Source organism: Notolabrus celidotus, chromosome 13 (genome assembly GCF_009762535.1).
Source record: "Notolabrus celidotus isolate fNotCel1 chromosome 13, fNotCel1.pri, whole genome shotgun sequence".
NCBI lineage: Eukaryota > Metazoa > Chordata > Actinopteri > Labriformes > Labridae > Notolabrus > Notolabrus celidotus.
In genome coordinates this window covers 21,630,636-21,651,920 of record NC_048284.1, presented here as the reverse complement: position 1 = coordinate 21,651,920, position 21,285 = coordinate 21,630,636, and the positions used below count along the sequence as shown (strand labels likewise).

Below are 21,285 nucleotides of genomic sequence, written 5' to 3'. Positions count from 1 at the left end.
TTCGGTACCTGAACGCATCCTTGTGACTGTGAGGGAGTGGAAGAGGAGGCGAGTTTATATACTTTCGCAGGGTGGATGTCTCTGCTCTCTGCGCGAGAGCGCGCCGAACGGAGCCTGCAGCTGACGGGCGGGCGCACTAACCGCAGGCAGAGCTGCATGATGATTAAGTTGAGACCAGGTTGAGACCTTTTTATCTACAGTCTATGTTTGAGATGGTCTCTCCCGCTCCGACTACCTGCCCTGTTTATAACCGTTCCTGTGTGTGTGAAAGCCCAACAAGTAAGTTGTGTGTCCTGTTATCATGAAGAGAAGGAGAACTGACTGTTTCCCGTCCGCAGGCATTCACGCGTGTTCATTGATAAACTCCCGAAAGAGCAATTAGACCCCATGAGCACGAGTCAGCTAATATATCTAATCACCTATATGATCCTGTTTCTGTTCATTTCATGTTAAATGAAATAAATATGTTAAATTTAAAAAATTTGAGATTTTATTATTAAGCAAATTAACATTTATTACCACATAAACACACAAAAGTACCGGTACCGTTGAGTACCGGTACCGATTCCCAGGTACCGGTATCGGTACCGTATCGGTTCAAATCTGAAAGGTACCCATCCCTACCTACGGTCGTGGTTGACATTAAACGTGTTGCACAGCAGAAGTTGTCTCTGTGCTCTTCCTTTACCCACATCCTGTAAGTATATTTAATGAAGTGTATTAAGTTAATAGTTAAAGCAGGGTCAGCACAGTGTCAGACTAACCACTCGCTGTCCCTCGTCTCAGCTGTGTTTACATTCCACCTACGAACGTCTAAGCCCCGTACCCCTCTCACCCTGCGACATGATTGGCTGTTCAATTCTTCTTCTTCTTCTGTCAAATGTTGGGCAGCAACTAGCGTTTACGGCTCCAACCCCAGCGCCCCCCTCCATTTTACGTGGCCGGGGGGTGTAATTGCATGTTTATTTATATTTAATTTTTATCGAAAATAGTTTTATATTTATATTTAGAAAAATTATATTGCGATAATTATCGTTATCGAATTATTGCCTAGCCCTAGCGGTAGATGTTGAAATATAGCTACTCAACTATTTTGATTACAACTAATACCTAAAATAAGAATGATAGGCTAACGTTAGTCACTGTCTTCATTAGGGATGTACATTTTAAGTATTTTCCATGATCAATTTTTGGAAATGTTAACGATAAATTAACTATTAATCAATAAAAAAACAACAATATTATTCTTGTGTGAAAAACAATGCCAAATGCGTTTTTCCCCCTAAATTATATTTTCTACAGCAACAAAATGCACAGAACTAACAGGATTGAATACGGATGTTAAACACTGATTATCAACGATCAGGCTCATACAAATATTCTCTGTGGACATAGTCTTATAAAGTGAAGGCTCATAATACTAACAGAAAAGTACTTCAGACTCACAGCGTCCAGTTTTCTGTCTACTCGTTCTTATTGAGAAAAATAAACGTGTATTCGGTCAGGTGTCAGCCGGGAGCACAACCGGGTCATAATCAGTCCAGCAGCAGAAAAGCTCAGACGGCTCTGATGTTGCTGGTCTGAAAACATAGTGTACTAACAATTTCCACCAGTCTGCTGGCTTTGTATCTAAAGGTGGGGAAATGTCCTGTTTAAAGTAGTCAAGCTTCGTGTCTGTGTCGTTGTTGGCAGCATTTTTGTATTGATCCTCTTTAAAAAGTGGAGACCTGACGCACAGCTGCAGCCGCCAGCTGAGCGTCTCCGCTGTGCGCAACACCTTTAACAGCTGATTCACATCGAAACACGCTTTAAACTTAAAACACCTCCCTGATAGATGAGTGTTATATGGGACCACACAATGTTCGTTTCACGTGACGGAAAATTGAAAACAAAAATGCGTGTTGAGTTATTTCTTAACAACCAATTAATCGATAATTGATTAATTGTGGTCATCCCTAGTCTCCATCCAATTCAACATCATCGGAAGAGCTGGTGCTAGGTGTAGCAACATCTCATGACTTTCCTACATCTACTGGTTCAGTTCAGATACATTTTATTTCCCACCTCGCCAAACCAGGGGAATTTGTCCCACATAACTGGAGAGTTCACTTTTGCCAAACTGGCCTCATACATTTACATGCTGCTGACAGTTTCATGGCCTACATGCAGAGCAGGGAAAGCCATGAATCTAAGTTTGTACATTTCTGTGTTTTTGTGAGCAGTGTCCAACTTATGACACAAATGCTCTTCTGCTCAGACGTTCAAGAGAAATTTGAGATAGCTGGTGTCTTGAAGTCCGCTTCCAAAAAAGCCAAGTGCGACCAATAAGTATGGCATCTGTTTACCTATGCAGTGGGGAAAAGGACACTGTTTGGTAATGATGTGAGGACAGCCCTGTGATGGTGTGAGCTTTGGCCCACTTTACAATACTGTAGTGTGAAGACAAAAAAACCCAAGGCAGAAACCCAATGCATCATTTTATCATCTGAATCAGAACGAAAGACTAAAAAAAAAGACTTCCTGTGAAAAATCCCTTACCACCACCGTCTAGTACAAAGCAGCAGCTAACTTCACAGTCAACACAAACTTGGCACCAAATATTCCAAGGGTAAAATGCCAAACAATGAGAAATGTGGATACAAAATACATTAGGATGAATGTCTCATTTTCTTCTGATTCACTGGGATTCAGGTAGTCTATTGCAATATGATTGTGCATTTCATATTGCAATGACAGTAAAATTAGGTTTATTTTGCAGCACCACAGAGAACACCATCACTCATGCCACTAGAAAAAGAGGAATTTACATACTTCATTAAACTGTCAATACTTTAATATCTGATGCACGTGGTTGGGATTTTAGGAGAGAGCTGATAATGCTTGCCCTACACCTGCCAGTTTGCAGAAATGTTTTGGCTATTTGCATACAGACAGGGCAACATTAATATTCTGAACTAAAGTGTTTAAAATCATTAGGCTGGAACTTAGCATATGGACGCAGTGATACAGAGCAGGATAAGTCTTGAGAACAGAAAATACCTCTCCCTATGTCTGACAGTTGTGAGTCCATGGATTTGTTTTTCTGTTGTGCTATCAATGTTGCACGTTTCATTGATCTCTCAGGCTAACACTCCTTGCAGGACAGAGAGAGAACTAAGATGCAATCTCTATGCAAGAGAAAGGATCACAGTAAAGTTGGACTTGGCTCTGGGATACACTGAAATGATATGAACATTAGTGCAAGCACTGAGACACTGATGACATTTTGAGATTGTTGTTGCAGCCCCCAGAATCACATTTACTTCTTTCCATTTGGATCGTTTTTGCCCAGTTTAATGGCAAAATACAAATATTAAGATTATTTCACTTTGCACGCCTGCACAGGAGCACAAACTTTTCTTTCAGTAACATTACTGACATTGAAAATATCACACATGTTAATGCACTCCCATTTATCTCAAACATGACACATCAATGACAAATGGAAATAAGAAAAAACAAACATTAAGGCCTGTTCGAAATGCACGACAGCTTGCCATAAATCCACTCAGCATAAATTGGACCAATTATTCTCCTCCTGTCAGGAACATGCAGCCCATTCAGTAGACTCAGAGCCTATGCAGAGCTGTTCTTTTTTTGCACTGCTATTCTAATGTGTCACCACAGAGCTGCTGATCTACCAGACTGCCAGGAAAGCTCCGTTAGCCAGTTCCATCCTATCAGGAATACCAAGTACATTTTCAGACTGCTCAGAGGATGTGGATACAGATGCCTCTGTGTTCAGCCTCGGCGTGCAGGCTGGAGGCAGAACGCCACCATATTACAAAAGCAAAGCCTAATCGTCTGCCTCCGTTGTTCATCAGAGGAAACATGAGTCCTCTTGTTCTGCAGAGCCGAGGCTCGCTGCAGCAGCACTGCGCCTTACACATATGTATGAATGTAAAACAGTGTGTGCATTAAGTATGCACACACACACACATGTGCATCAGCACACAGGGTGACACAGACATGTACACAGAGACACAATGTGCAGTCATTATTGTGTTCCTGAGGCAGCAGAGAGGGCAGTGTGCCCCAGCTGTCATACATGAGGAAACATGAGTGATATGGCCTCATGCCTCCAGGCCCGGCTTGTCACTCTGCTAAATTGTTGTAATTTTCTTCTGCTGGACTCGCCTGCAGTTGCACAACTGTCTACATTTCACCTTGCCACTGTCCAGAGGTCAGGGAGGCACCAAAAACTACATCCTCATACTTTTAATAGGGGCAAGGAAGATTAAGAAAGTTGGGAAGTTTTTAATTAACTTCTTCACATGATCTGTTAGCACAACCATTTCCCAAGTACTGAACTCCAGAGGGTCAAAGGTTAACAGTAAAGAAAAGCCTACATGACGTCATAAAATGCAATATCAGCAGGTAAACTGGTCAGTGCAACATTCCAATACCATAATGTTTTATCCCCCTCCAAATTCACTTGTTTCTTCTTCTCCGAAACATCGTTTTTAAAAACAAGAAAGGATCATTCATTTCAGGTCAATTATTGTGTCGAGAGCAAACAACAACAGGATGGAATGTTCAAACTTTTAATGCCTAAATAAATATTGATCCCTAAGCTTTGGTATCGGCCGATAACGTTACTGATCTGCTCCGAAACAACATGAATTCCTTAATGTGAGGATGAGAATGAGATTGGTTATTAAGTTTTAGCAACATCAGACTGACTGTCTTATTTATCAATACAAATTTGAATGTGTACCTGAGGTTTGGTAAGTCAATCTTCAAAATTACAATTAAACTTTAATACTCTAAAGTCAGCAGTGATTACATATTATATGAGGAATTAAAAATCCCAAATAAAAAAATGGCATCAAATGAGAAATGAAAATAAATACCAACATTTGAAACACAATCATGTCACACAATAGTGCAAAAAAACTGGCATGCACTTTATTCAATGGAATGTGCAACTGCTCAAGCATTTCCTTGCTGGCAGTCAGAATCAAGTCACTGGCGTGTGATCTGTGGATGTTTTTAGCTTGTAGCTCTGCTCTGTGTAACTCGTGTCCAGCCAGTGCACTGTTTGACATTTGCCTGTTGTCACTCTTAAATCTGAGCTCCAGATATCTGTGGTGAAGCTCATCGTTTACTCCGTTGATAAGTGTTAACACACTTTATTGTAGACTTCAGGCAGAGCAGTGTCAGAAAAATGTTTACGTGATGGTTAACCGTACCGGGGTTCCAAGTGTTCATCCAAGCAACAGAATCTCTCATTTTCAACGAGCTGCAGGCGTTTGTCGTCCAGAACAAGATCAAGAATCTTCTGTTATTTTTCACACTTTTCAAAACATCATTGAAGAGGTTTATCACATGTTGGAAGCTTGTAAGGCTCCAAATGTTAGATTAAACAATTCAAAAAATAACATTTTCAAAACAAGAGAAAGTGGCTGGTCATTCAGAAAAAAATGAGTGAAGTGATTCTATCCATTACAAGCTTTGCTTCATTGCTGTTTGAAGGGAGTTTCTGGCGCTTCGGAATTGTCTCCTGTAATGTTTGTTGTTGTTCCTTGCCTGTAGGAAGTCTGCATACTCCTTTCCAGGATGCTTCCACAAACTTTCCATCAGTTTTATGGAGTTGTAGTTTCAAACCTGCTGCCAATTCTTGAGTCATGTGCAGTGTGTAAATTGCACTCTGCTTTTCTGTTTTTTTCTCCTTTGAGAGCTTATAATAACTCCACACCGCTTCATCTACACGTACACAGATATTTTATACCACTTTATTTTTTGTTCCTCAAATAGCAATAGCAATTTTATTTATGAAGCATAATTCATTACACGCAAGCTCAACGTGCTTTACATTGATAATAAAATCATAAAAAAACAGAAAAACAATTTAAAAAATAGATATACCCAACATACATCAGACACAGCAAACAACAATCAAACAAAGAGCAAGTGTTGTCGCACATGCAGCCAGTCACATCAGTCATCATATTATTCATATGCTCGGAAAACAAATACATTGAGTTTTGTTTTAAACGAGAGACAGTTGTGATGGACCTCAGGTCAACAGGCAGTGTATTTCAGAGAGAAAGACCACAGTAACTAAAGGCCCCTTCACCAAACCTTGATGACCCAAGGATCCTGGTCGGGTTATACACTGTGAAAGTGATTCTGTATTGAACTGGGAGCCAATGAAGTGTTTTGAGTACCAAATAAAATCTTTCGACACAAAGGTTGTTTAGAAATATTTTTCTTTCCCAACAAAAATGCAGAAAAAAACTTAAAGCTGGGGTTGGTAATCAGATTTAGATACACTTTTTGTCATACTGGTTAAAATGATCTTTATGTCCTGATGGCGATCAATACATGATGTGTTCCTAAAAAAGAATGAAAAAAAACTGCTATCTACAGCCGGAGTAAACCTGAGAAAACACTAACCAATCACCGTTTTTTGGCTCCCCAAATTTTAAACCAATCAAATCCCGTCCAGCCGTTCTGCCCTCCTCCTGCGCGTACATTTCCCCAGCGTGCACTCCTCCGAGTCCCCGTCTCCTGCCTCTACTGACTGACTGCTCGTCCTCGGGCCTGTCCCCTCTGACCTGATGAGGTGCTTTGCTCAGGACTGTAGTCCGGATCAGTCTAAAAAGCTCTCACCAACAAGCAGAATAATTAATGACGTTCAGTAAGTCCTACAGAAAATATTTATTTATTGTAGCGTCCGTCCGGACGCTGTAGGGATGACGAGCCGATTCGTGAACACGTTGAGCTTTAATAACCGGTCATTGTTGGCCGTGATCACGCCAACCAACAAAGCAACAATCAATGTTTGAATGAATGAAGAACTTCTCCTCTCCTCTCTCCCACTCGCACACTCTACACCTCTCCTGATGCCTTCACTGACCGTCAACACTGTAGAAATTAAGAATATCTACACTGAACATGTTTAACAAACAGTAGAGCTGTTACAGTATTACATGTGTTATAACTTTTCTCCTGATATCGTGTCACCAGTACAACTGGATAATGCTAGCATGATAGTTGTGAGTGCTAACAGCAGCCATGTTTGTTTGTGTTTTTAACTTTCACTATGATAATGTTTTGGTGAGGACCGGTTTTGAATCAGTCACGATCATATGGTCGAGAATCAGCGGCGCTCGTGCATGTGAGCGGGGGGGGGCGTCGTTTTGGAGGAGCTCCGAGGGGGGAGGGGAGGGGTTAGACAGAGTCATGAGGAAAAGCTACATTCAAATTCATGCCGGTTTTCCGAGACTACCAACCCTAGCTTTAAGATGTGGTGAATCAAAAACTACAGCGTATAATTCTCATACGGCCCTGCGCTGCAGTATGATGAAGTAAATCTAAGACTCCCTGTAAACATGCAATTAAACCTAACAGTACTGGGCAGGTGTAAATCAGTAGCCTGCCATCTTGTTGCATGCACAATTCGAGGTAATGTCACCAGTGTTTCCAAAACTTTTTTTTTTTGTGTTCCAACGAAAACAGATAACAGTTTTTAAAAATCTCAAAATTCGGAAAGAGTTTTACAAAACCTCAGTTTTAAGTTAACTAAATCTACAATTAGCTGAGGACGGGAGGCTTAAACGCAGAGGAAAACTGTTTTTGAATCAAATCCACATCCCACAGGACAGGGCCTCAGTTTCCTTTTTGAATTCCTTTACTGAACTGAGCCAGGCCGTAACAGTAACAGTAACCATATCACATTCATGATATAAGTAGCATACATTGATGAGACAAAATATACAGCAATATATCAACATCCTGACTTTTGTGATACAATTAACCATATGCCAGCAGCAAATATCAATATGTAAATTGGAAAACAGCACTTTAAAAATTTCCACATCAATTTGACTTACTACATCAGCATTTTATGACTCTTTGCAGTGGCGCAAATTATATTGAAAAAGGGAACGAGAAAGAAAGTTGATTGGCTTTAAAAGTTGACAGCATGAAAGTATAGGAAGAGAAGAGATGGGAAGAAAGCTAGGGATGCACTAGCCATTTTAAAAACCAAAATAAGGAGAGAGAAAGCCTTATTTCAGGTCCAGCTTTGTGTTGAACACTAGTTGCGACCTAACTTTAAAGAGAAGAAGAAGGCGATGAACAGCCAATCATGTCGCAGAGATAGAGGTAGACAGGCTTGAAGACGTTTGGAGCGGAATGGAAACACTCAGCTGAAATGAGCGACACTGAAGAAAACCCAATACCTGAGATATTTTTCGCTATTTACAGTCTGACAAAAATCAGAGCAACGTGCACTGCAAACTGTGCTGATCAAGTGTCAGCTAACACAGGTAAAGCTGTAATTTTTTTCTACTAATATCACCCGTTAGAACACACGAAAGGAAGACATTACAGTTCCAGATAAGTGTTAATGGTGACATATCACGCTTTTTTCATCAATATATATTGGTCTAAGAGGTCCCCAAAACATGTCTTTAAAGTTTATGCTCAAAAAAACACTTTGAAATCAGATTTTGGCATGCCTGAAAAGTCCTTTTCTTCATTCCTCATCAGAACACTCTGTTTTCCCTCTGACCACGCCCCCTCCGGAAGTGGATGTGCCTCGGCTCTCCAGCACGTTGATCTGATGATTACATGTTGGCTGAATATACACGGCTGCTCACAGATCGCGTCACTTCAACCCTCTGAATCTGATCCAGAATCTGATCCTGACGGAGAGGCGCCTGTAGCAGGACCTTTCTGAACGATTGGTCACAGATTTAGTGTTTCTTGTTGTTTTATTTATCAGTATATAGACGTGTGTCTTGGTACACAGCTACGAACATGTAGCTATGTGGCTATGCTAACTAGCGCTAGCACTTATCCATGATAAATAAAAATTTTCTACTAGATCTTCAAATCTGCAGACGTGGGGAGTAAAACCGACCTCTGCCAGAAAGGCAGCAGGACCTTTTCTGAAGGATTGGTCACAGATTTAGTGTTTCTTGTTGTTTTATTAGTCAGTATGTCGACGTGTGTCTTGGTACACAGCTACAGCTACAGCTACAGCTATGAACATGTAGCTATGTGGCTATGCTAATTAGCGCTAGCACTTATCCGTGATAAATAAAAATAATCCACTAGATCTTCAAATCTGCAGACGTGGGTAGTAAAACCGACCTCTGCCAGAAAGGCAGCGGGACCTTTTCTGAAGGATTGGTCACAGATTTAGTGTTTCTTGTTGTTTTATTTGTCAGTATGTTGACGTGTGTCTTGGTACACAGCTACAGCTACAACATGTAGCTATGTAGCTATGCTAACTAGCGCTAGCACTTATCCATGATAAATAAAAATCATCCACTAGATCTTCAAATCTGCAGACGTGGGGAGTAAAACCGACCTTTGTGTTTATTAAGACAGCCTACAACTAGCATGCCTCCCTCCTAAGCTCCTTGTTAGCACACATTTGTGCAGGTAATGAAAAACGGAGGGGGGATTCAGTATTAGTTTATACAGTCTATGGGCTGAACAAGCTCTGAGCTCTGACTCCGTGACAGACTGGATATTGTTGTTACGTAACAAAAACACGGAAGTCTGAAACGGCTCATTTCACACACATTTACAGAAAGGTGGAGAAATCAAAACAGGGGCAGAATGGATTTTTTTCATTCTCGGGGGGTTTGTAGACATGCCAGGGACACATATTTCAGGTAAAGAACCATTAAAAAGTCAATTTTGCATGATATGTCACCTTTAATAGACCCTCAGCAAGCACCAGGCAAGTAACAAAAGACAAAATTACATAACAGATGCGTAGTTCATTGCAAATGTGATGCCGTAACTTCTGAGAATGTTACTCTCTGGTCGTTAGTCTAACACCAACCACTATAGTATACCATACAGCTATTGGTTTCCTCAGTGTTTGCCCATCTTTAAGTTCAGGCAGGAAGCACATTTCCAGTTTCATCCAGTAAATGTATATATATTGTAAAACATTGTATACAGGAACCAAGACAGATTGCAGCACAGTGTGCATCATGCAGGACTGCCTTTCCTCTTCTTCAGGTTTTCAAAGCCAACATACAGCCTCTGCCCTCCTTTGCACTTCTATCTGTTGGAAGGCGTCACAGAGAAGCATAACGTCCATACAGAAAATCATAAGGCTTCATCTTGAACTGCTCTATATGCAGTGCTCTCCAGTTCCCTTCTGATCTGACTAGGAGGTGATGGAGTTGTCAGTTTCTCTAACCCAAAGGTCTGATAGCATCTTTCACAGGTTTGCTTATCTGTGCTTGCTGCAGAACACTTAACAGGAGTGGGCTGAGGCACAAAGCAAATGCCTGATCTGCCTCAGCTTATTTTAGCAGGGGAGCTAGTGTTCAGACGTCTGTAAGAAGTTGGAGGAAATTACTGGAAAGAGAAGTGAGGGAAGTTTCATAACCACAGATCTGACTTAAAACTTGACTGCAAGTTAGTTTCATTTAATTTATGTGTGCCGCTTTTGCCTATACTGTGTGTAGTTTCAAAACCTCTAATTAATCTTGTCAGGTCTTACACTCTCAAACCCCTAAGTGTGCAAGAGGAATCAGTGTGCTCGTGCATACATGCATGCAACTTTGTGTCAATGTTATTGGAGTCCATTTGTGCCTGGGTCTTGTACTCAGCTGCTGAGTGCAGCTCTCTGGTTGCCATTTGTCCGCTCTCTGATACAGAGAGGGGCGAGGCGCTGGAGAGTCTCCCTGCAGCAGATGGCAGAGTTATGCTCTGCAGAGGTGAGAAATAGCCCATTAGTCTGACCAAAAAAAATAATAATTACAGCCTGCCTCCTCTTTGCTGCTCAGCCTCGAGTACACCTGACCAGACTGGGACTGTGTCTGGGTGACCATCACTCTGCTGTTCTGTTTTTGATCTGCTTTAACCATCCTTGTTCTGACTGTTACATCAAATCATAGAGAAGAGAGCGACTGGAAATCAAAAAATATATATTATAAAGGATTGGGTTGGTAATGTGTGTGCAATCAGAGCCTATTAATGCGTACAGTCTTCCCCGTGGAGTAGAAAAATGCCTTTAGCTCAAATTAGGGACTGGCAGTTATGACTCAGCATTTGTACTTTCAATAAAGATTGCAATACAAGCAATGAGATGAAGAAATGTGAGTTGTCAGCTAATCTTGAAAATGTCTCCATATCAAAATGTTTAAATTAAAACCTAAATGCTTTATATCGATTGGAAACTCCTAAACTTCACTTAGCTTGAATACAACCCCTAAAAAATACCCATCAGTAAAAGCTAGGTAATACCCAATTTACATTTATGACCCTTGAATGCAATAACAAAACGTAAATGACCCTTTCGTGCCTCATAAAATCAGTCTGCTTTTGCCTAAACTATCTAATCAGTTGATCAGCGGTGCTGGTGCACTCAAGAGAATGCATAATATGCCTGTTCCTCAGGATTTCTTCAAGAACAGGTTGTTTCATGGAGCCTCTTTTTAAAAGTGTGATTTCTGGCAAATTACTGAAATAACATTTCTATTCATCCTTTAAGTAAAGCCGTTGAAGAGTGGCACAAAAGGATGGGGGACTTTGGGAGACTTTTAATGCGTTCCCATTCACGAAATAAGGTGAGACTGAATTAATACAGCAGCTTTCCAAGCAAAAGACACAGCATTACAAAGTGGGAACCTGACAGGCGTGTCAGGATTAGCTTAAGTTACACTAGAAGAAGACAATTCGGGGAAGCTGCTTCAGAGGGAATTAAAACAGTCACAGAGAGAACACGCTCTGACGTAGCTTTTGGGGTTCATTGCAGGCACCTCTGACCGTTTGGAGGTCACCCACTCTGCAAGCCAACAAAGCAAAAAGTGCACAGAGCGCTCAGCTTATCTGCTGATTATGATTTTTTATTTTTACAGGAGAAAGGAATCAGTCTGAGACAGCTGGGGGACAGAGAGAGAGATAGACAGAAAAGAAGAGAGAAAGTTATGTTTCTTTCTATAAAATGAAAAAGGCAATCCACTTGAAAGGAAGATTAAAAAAGCTATTGTGTTCAGCTCAAACTTTCAGAGTGTATTAAATTATGTCCAATTCATAAATTAATGTATGATGTCACAAAGGGCAGCTTCATTAATTTGAAGGGATCATTAAAATGTCAATAAGGGTCATAAAGGCAGGTGCTGGAAACTTTGAGAAAGTTTCCTGAAATGATAACAAATTCAAAACACCCGATGACGTCTGACTGCAAATCTTCATGACTTGTTAACTTAACATGCAGTCGATGGAAGAAGAACATTATGCAACTGGCTGCAATGTGTGCTCTTCTGTGTGACACATTAGAACTAAAAACTAGGGATGTCCCGATCCCGATTTCAACTATCGGATCGGAGCTGATCTGGACTTTTTTTTAGTTTGCTGTCATTGAACACAATTCACAGCTGAAGGCTAACGCGCGAGTGAAAATGAGCGTTCTGAGTTTGCTTAACTGCGAATACTTAATGAGAAAATAATAAATGAGACATTGATGTAGAACTCAAGCCATGATTAAATGTTACTGTAGAACTCGTGTACCGCCAGACATCTGTTCTACGCACCCTACGGTAACTCTCCAGGGACATATGGTTCAAAAAGACACGCACGAGTATTGTAGAGGACAGCCTGCTACATGCTACTTACTAATGTAGTAGGCAGTAGGTATTGCCTACTACATACTGCGTTTGAATTTAGTATGTAGTATGACTGTTCTGATCCATCTGTATTGCATTACACTGAGCCAGACGTCACTAGATTTCCGGTTTCGGAAAGCGGAAGTAAACAACGGTGAAGCCGATAGCGAAAATGCTTCTTTAGCATCCATTTATGATTTAAAAAGTTAGGAAGTGGTTTATATGGAATTCAATAACTTTCACTGCACCCAAAAACTGATTTCACCCCGTCAAAAAAGAAGAAAAAAGAAAAAACGGAACGAGCGCTGTGCATTGTGTGAAACAGTATGGGAGGGAGACTGGTCCGATGCATGCTGTGAAATTTTCCCGAAACAGTGGACATCCGGGGAGTTTTATCCTACTGCAGATCAGAATCAGAATCAGCTTTATTCGCCAAGTATGCTTGAACACACAAGGAATTTGACTTTGGTAAACTGTGCTCTCTTTGTACAAGGCATAAGAATAGGAATAAGAATAAGAACTACAATAAAAAATAAAATGAAAATATAATAACAATAACCTTAGCTATAAATACAAAGAAACAACAAATAGCTTGACTAATATGTACAGGCTAAAATAATATGATAAAGTGCAGTGGTGAGTTGCAGAGGTAGTTTTACATTATAAAATAGAAGTTAAATAATACAAAAAATAGAAATATGGAATTCTGCTTGAGAATTGTTGCATTGTATATCTACATGTATATTTACAGAGAGTATTTATCTGACAGGTATGACACTGTTATGGTTTAGTGTTCATCAGAGTGACAGCCTGGGGGAAGAAACTGTTCTTATGGCGGGTTGTTTTGGCGCACAGTGATCTGTAGCGCCTGCCGGAGGGGAGGAGTTTGAAGAATTTGTGTCCAGGGTGTGAGGGGTCAGCGGTAATGCTCCCTGCCCGTTTCCTGGCCCGGGACCGGTACAAGTCCTGGATGGGGGGCAGGTCGACACAGATGATTTTTTCTGCAGTCCTTATAGCAACGGACTATAAGGACTGCAGAAAAAATCATCGGTGTCGACCAGATTTGGCTCTTGTTCACATACTGCTTACTAAATACTTAATTTTATGTATATGAGCATCAGACTTACATGTGAATAATGACACTTAAAATCTTCTAGAATATGAAATCTCATTGAAATCATTGCATCCCTAAGCATGGGTGCTACTTGCTTTTAAAGAAATAAAAACTGTCAAGCTTGAATTACAACGGCTCAGTCAAGCAGTAATCTTGACTTTCAGTTTTTCCCCATCGGCCAATGCCTGTTTTCACAAGGCCGATTAAAAAAAACAAAGAAATAATGTCTACAGACACTGCAGCACATCAAATTTAGAACAGTTACTATTACAACAAAATATTCACAAGACAGGCAGGCTATGACAACTATAAATATAAATTGCGATTCTGTTGTCTGAAGATTATTGGACTCTTAAACCTCATAGGAGGAATCAGGTGTTGTTTTAGTGGCACCAATAAACTGTAAACCTGATGTGAGTACGTATTATTGCTATGTTGTGGTTCAGGAAATGTCATCAACCATGCCAAGCCAGGCAGGTCTTTGAATAAAGAAAAATGTAGGGCTATAAAGTGCAACATTTGTAAAATTACCAGCCCAAGTAAACGAAGAACCATTTCAGGAATTCCTTCATTGTGTTGTATTACACCACTGTATATCATTTGGATAACATATACAGGTCTGTAAGAAGGAACAGCATCACAAAAAGACACAAGACGTATTCATGCCTCTTATCTTAGCACATAGGCATCCATACTGTACTACAAAGCCTGTGCCCTGATTGATGTACAGATCACACAGAATTCCTCCACACATTTTAAGTTTTATGTTCTCATGAAAGTGTACCAGTGCATGTATCAAATACATAACTTACACTCCTCTGATCTGAAGGCTGTGCTGAGCTTTCAAGAAACAGTCCAACATGCCAACACTATCAAAGCTACTAAATCATTATACTGCACACAGAGAACATGCGCCTCTGGAAAATACATAGAGGCCTACATAATAGGCAGATAATCAAACGCTGCATTTAACATGTGAAATTACACAAAGAGGTTCAATGTGAAGAAATTATCTTGATGTTGCTTTGTCACCTGAGCTGTGACTGCTTCGAGAAGGAAGGAGGCAGTAACACAACAGCTTAGGTTTAAAAAGGACATTCAGCTACTAGTATATATTGCACCAAAAAAACACTTATGCACAAGAGGACATTATTTTATCCAGCTAGCAGAGACAGACGGACAAAAATAAAGTGTTTGACTCACATGTCAAGCTCTCCTCTCATGGAGCTGAAGTAGTGTAACTTTCAAACTCCATTAGTGTCCTGGTAGTTTTCCGGTGTTGTTGAAATAGCTCGTGTTCTCCCGCCTTCCATTCCTGCTCGTGTCATTCACTCTCCTGGTGCTATTTCCTTATCTTTATAAGGTGAGCTGGCTTTATTTCATTTGTGTGGAGTGACGCAGGAGTCCTACACCTTCCAACACTCACTTTACAGTCTGTTCTTCAGAGTCCTGTTCATATGGTCCCAAAGTCGACAGGTTGACACAGCTCGGAGTTTTCACAGGATATTGATTTCACCTGGCGTCTCCTTGATTACCTGCAGTACCTTTTACGACCACACATGATTGACCATAGACTGGGAATGTGACTGACCTATAGAAGCACACAGTGTAGGGGGGCGCTGTTTCACCACTTTTTTTTTAAAAGGAAAGGAAATGTGTGCAACTATAAGCGTAAGAAACTGAGTTAATGAAAATAATTTAACCTTTTTTTAATTTAATTTGTATTATTATTATTATTATTATTTTTATTTTATTATTCTTTTTTTTTTAAGTTAGTTATTTAATCATTTTTTCCTTCAACACAAATAGAAAAGGGATCTCTGGTCCACGCTCCAGCATAGTAGGTGGCGGTCAACTGGTTCTAAAAAAAATGAAGAAGAACTAGAAGCATGGCAAAAAAAGAGGAAGGCAGTATTTCTCAGTGCAGCCATCAGTTAAATGGAAAAGGATGGGGTTAAAGACTGGGCGGAGGGATGAGGTGGTCCTAACCAGGCTTAAACTGGGGCACTGTGGGCTGGCCCAGTACCTTAAAGTCATAGGGAAACATCCAGATGGGTTATGTCAGTGCGAGACGCCCGAAACAGTTCAGCATGTACTTTTCTCTTGTAGAAGGTATGGGCATGAAAGGTGGATATTGTACAAAGAATTGTCGGATCTGGAGGTCTCTCTCTTTTCCTGTAGGACTATATTTACCACTGGTGCGCAGTCTCTACTAATTTGTTGGGCGGTTTTACGTTTTTTAAAATCAACTGGGCTGGATGCCAGAATATAAGGTATTAAAACCTAGCCTGTGGAGGGCAGCATTACACTCCCCAGTGTACAGCCTGCCGGAACCTCATTCGAAGAAGAAGAAGAAGAAGAAGAAGAAGAAGAAGAAGAAGCGTGGCAAAGAGAGCTACAAAGATGGAAAGCGTTGGAAAGTGTTTGCCTTATGGACTGCCAGAATTTAAAGAAATTATAAGTTAGTGGGTTAAAGATGCGCGACAAAATGCATGGGAAAATTAAAGAAAGGGGAGGTCATATTTTGAAATTCAGAGTACAGTGCAAAAGAAAATTTACAGTAGTAATAACTAGACTGAGGCTCGGGCATTGTGGGCTCAAGAGTGGGCTGGCCCTGATAGTAAGCATCCTGATGGAAAGTGTGACTGTGGGGATGTGGAGTCAGTGCGTCATGTTCTCTTGCAATGTGAGAGGAATGCTCGGGAAAGAAGGACGCTGTTCAGAGACCTGCAAACAGCTGGAGAAACAGTTTTTAACATGAGGACGTTGCTAAACTTGGACAACTGGACAAAAGTTAAGAGACTGTTGGATTACTTGCACAGAACCGGAACATACAAACAAATCTAAGAAATGATCTAAGGACTTGAATCATCGACCTGAGGAGGGCAGCAATATACTGTTGTTGCATCTAGTCTGCATTACCCAAAGAAGAAGAAGAACTAGAAGCGTGAAGTTGAGCTTAATGGAAGAAGTGCCCTCGATGGGTCAAATAGAGGAGGCTAATTTTATCTAAAACAAGACTCAAACGCTTTGATTTGATTGCAAAAACTAAAGGCAAATGGCCAACAAATGAGCTGATATTTTAATCAGACAGTTTGCACTTAAACTTTCATTTTAGTGATAGGTCACTGATAAAAAAAGGGGACCAGCTTTATCCAATACTTCAGGGGAGCTTTTTAATGTTATTTTATTTGAGTTTATTTTACTTTAGCTGTTCCTGACAGTTTTCACTTTCATAAGTGCCTAATAAATAACCTGCTTTTCCTTAAATAGATGCAGCTAGTTAAACATCAGCTAGCAGCTGGTGTTTGGCGATATTATTATTTAAACAACAATTAATTCAAGCAGTATGTTCAATCTAATTTGCCTAATCAACAGATACGATTAAAAGCAACAGACGGGTGCATGGAAGCTTGGCAGTAAGTCTCACCAACACAGTTGCACAGCATCCACAACAAAACAATTTTTATACTGTTAATTGGAAAAACACAGCCAGGTCAATCAATTCTGCTCTGAACACTGGACTTTGTCCTTATAGTACAAGCAAAAGATATGTACAGAAAATACAACCCGGATATTTAGTGCTGCATTATGTACAACATAGTTCATGTTTTTTTTATTACATCTTTAATCTTTGTTATGAGACCGTAGCTTTCCTCTGAATTTTCAAACTTCTGTAATGCTCTTTTCATGTTCAAAAAAGCATTCCCATCTTCTATATCTTTGACTATTTATGCTTTGATTCTTTTAGATATGATTTAATGCAATGAAACAACGTTAATCCCTGTACATTTGAGCATCAAGTAGAGCACATCAAAGAAAAATCACTAGTAATAATACATCAAATGAAAGTTCAAAAAAACACTACCAACTATCAACCCTGACACAACACATAAAAACACTATATGATTAAAGAGTCCATTGAAGCTATCATGATTCCAAACAGCCTCAATAGTTTTATTGCAGTAGAAAATACTGAAGCATAAAACGCATTAACCTACATTTTAATGAAAAAAATAAAGAGAGAGGAAAGAAAAGACAATATGTGCAGATTTCCCCTGGGCGAGATACCTGTGCTGAGCCAAGCTGCACTGCTGGGGGCTTTGACTGTTAAACAGCAGCAGGAAGTGTTAGGATTAACATTGCAAGGGAGTAATGGACTTTCATTAAAGCTGTGAAAAAGCTCAACCAAGGGGAGCTGAGGCTGCTATCTGTGAGATACATGAAACAAAAACACAGAAATATAACTTCAGCTCCAAACAACAGCAGCTCTGGAGTTGCAGATTACACGCACACACAGTGCTGAAACGCTCCACAAAGTGAGTCTTTTAAATGTCACACTCTCACGCTTCCTGTCTCCCGCATGGCCACACACTCTGGGGCCTGTCAGTTAACCGTGATGTCATTACAGCTCAGACATCATCGCACCGCGGCTCTGCTCACAAGCAGAACATAAACAGGGCTGAGAAATCACCTACTGAGAATGTGAAATGAAAGCACAGTTTGGCCCTGACAGCACTTTGCTAAAGTGTTCCCCTCTGTGCCATCTGAATGGAAACACGATGTAAGTGATTAAGTGTGGCATGTACAAAGTGTGCAAAGAAGTGTTTGCTGTATAATACACCCATAGCAATTCATAAGTGTAGGCAATAACAGAGGACTACACCATGTTCACCATATGCAAATACAGTGAATTTTTGTACATCTGGTGCTGGCGAACAGATAGTGAGGAGCACAATGTTGTTAACTCAACACATGGTTACTACATAAAAATGCATGAAAAGGGACCTCTCAACAGTGCAAAAAAAATATGCTGTGTATCCGATGTCCCAGTTGGAGGACTTCCAATAATTATCGCAATCCCTGACATGTAATGCAGCTAGATTAATGCAAAACTGAAAATGCTCAGCTGGACTTTGCAGAATCTGTACTTTTTTCATTGTTTTGCAGATAATGGGATGTTCAACAGAGGCTCCGAAATTCCTGTCAAAATTTCTGACATCTGTTGGATCCCTGATGGTTTCCATTTTTTAAATGAAAGGCCTGTCAGCAACTGGCAATTTTATCCCTACTGTAATGAAAATGTACCCAACTCACATACTGTGATGTGTTATCACTTTGAGGCTTTACAGATGTTTTCAACTTGTATGGGTTCATTTTGTGTACTCTTTCCTCTGAGAACAGCGTCTCATTCCCACCTTAAATGGTATAACAGTGGCACAGGTAACCATATGTACTGTATTCTTTCTAGTGAGTACAAGAAGGAGTCAATTGCATGTATTTTTCATTTTAAGTACACAACAAATGCACTAAAGCATTGAATACATCCCACTTTGGAAACAAACTTCCCACATTGCTTAACAAGGGACGTCAATCAAAATGTCACGCCCCCGTGTGCAGGTGGTTACGTAACCTTTCACAAAGAGTTTAAATAACGACATCTTAAGTTAAAACTCCCTACAGGCAGGAAATTTTGTCAGTTTTTTGGCCTCTTTTTTCAATTTATTGAACTGCTTTACTGCCAGGTACACATTGATAAAAAAGGACATTTTTCATTTCATGGGGCACATAGGGTTGAATTTGTTTTTCCTGAGCCGCAGTGATCCAGCATGTAGGAGGCATGAGGCAGCAGAAGTGTTAAGAAAAAGAAGATTGTAAAAGTAGCTGTAACACCATCACGTCTCTTGAACTGCACCAATGATTTGCAGTCTTACACACCCCTTACACAGTGATTCTAAGCCTTAAGGTTTATGGCATATATATCATGTAATACATTTGGGCCGAGTTGCCTGAGGGAACAGGGCTGAGACAATATTGGCTGCATGGTCAGTATTTACATCCGTTTCCTGCCCTCATTTGGATACAGAGAGAGGGGACAAACATCAGAATCAATTGCAGGTGCTGCTCTTGTTCAGAATCCCTAGGCAATTTATGATAAGTTTTATGTGCTAACTTCTAAAAACAAAGTCTACCCAAAAGACCTTAGTGTGCTTTTAAGTGTATACATGCTAAATCTGTGGGTGTGTGCATGGACCTGTTAGAATTATCATGAATTTGTGAGATGCAGGAGTGAAAGTATCAGGGCCTGTGTACACTAACAGTTTTTTTTTGTGTGTGTGCTGTCAGACCCCATGACCTTAATTTCAGAGTGCTTCTCACTGGCGCTTGCTATTGCTAGGTTACAAAAGTTGTTCTCTGGTTGTGACATTTAATTCTGTTTTATTACCCGTCTTTCTCACTGATCTTCCGGCTGTGTTAGATGCCTGATTGTGATTGGTCAAAACCTCTTGACAATCTGTCGATGACAGTTATTAACTTTCACTAAAATAAACAACTCCAGAGTCAAACTGATCACACGTCATGTCAAATCAATTAGCAGAGAAGAGTACATTTTGCTTCTGCTTGTGGGTCTTGTCTCACAAGCAAGAACCTCCGGTCTCAAACTATGAAGCCCATGCGGAAGTGTTACAAACTGCAATTCATCAAGAATCCACATGAGGCTGGCTGCAGAAACACCAGAAGCCACATAGACACCAATTCAAAAAAGACAATCTTTGCAGCATTAATAAACATGTTTACAGTCTGGTTCAAGAAATGGCTTGGCTCTATGTAGCTAATTTCTCTATCGGCACACATTGTACGGGGGTGATTTATTTTCTAACGTGACGGTTCAGAAGATATTAAGATTACAAGTTTTGCCCAAATAAGGACATGACTGACTTGACTCCCGGACGGGAACACATAGCTGTTGGCTAGGAGGCTCAAACGCCGCCTCTTTACGTCACACTCTGCCTGGTTGAGTTCCACATTTCCAATATGGCTGCAGCTGTCGATTGGCTTCAAAACAGCGCTCAGGAACAGATGGGTGACGTCACGGATACTACGTCCATTATTTATACAGTCTATGGTCTGATCCTTTCAGGATACTATTACCCATAACCACCTGCTAACCTCACATTATCCCGTACTTAAAATGGGTGTAACAAAAGTTGAACTATTTTCAACTGAAGGCACTATGAGCGGAACAACACTGAACAGCTGACACTGAAGGTGTTTTTGCACTTGGGACATGAAACTGCCTTGTTTTTGTAAGGAAAACAGGTGCAGCCGGTGGAAAAAAGAGGCAAATCATGGACACAGGCCCTAGTCTAGTTGTCATGCAGGATTTATATCTGAACAAAAAAAATTACAGATTCCCTTTGAGGAATCTTCAGGTCAAAAGTTCACCTTTTCTCAGATTGAGTCTGAATACTGAGACTAACCAGGACAGGAAGTGTCAAGCAAAAACCACTCACTGTTTCTGTTTCTTCCTCAGAACTTCTCAATTTCCAGGTCCAGCTCAGAATCATTTATACATATGTTTCATCTAATGTTTTAATGCCCTACGGCAGCACTTTCTTTACTGCAGTCACTCCTGCAGTACAGTCCTTACCTAGAGAGTAGTCTAATTAGATGTCCAACCTGAAAGAGACTCTTGATGTATCATAAATCCGGTGCAAAATCTGCTGCTTTAATGAGATACTTTCATGTCCTCAGGTTCCAACA

General features: G+C 40.4%; 1 protein-coding gene across 5 annotated transcripts in view; it reads right to left on the bottom strand.

The window, feature by feature from the left end:
* The window catches only part of mdga2a (MAM domain containing glycosylphosphatidylinositol anchor 2a), a 351,098-nt gene extending 335,825 nt beyond the window's left edge, over window positions 1–15,273 (bottom strand). For all 5 annotated transcript variants that reach the window (XM_034699300.1, XM_034699303.1, XM_034699302.1 and 2 more), the window contains exon 1: window positions 14,944–15,273. The gene's annotated coding sequence lies outside the window, so the exon portion shown is untranslated. The remainder of the gene's footprint in view (window positions 1–14,943) is intronic.
* Between the last annotated feature and the right edge of the window lie 6,012 nt (window positions 15,274–21,285).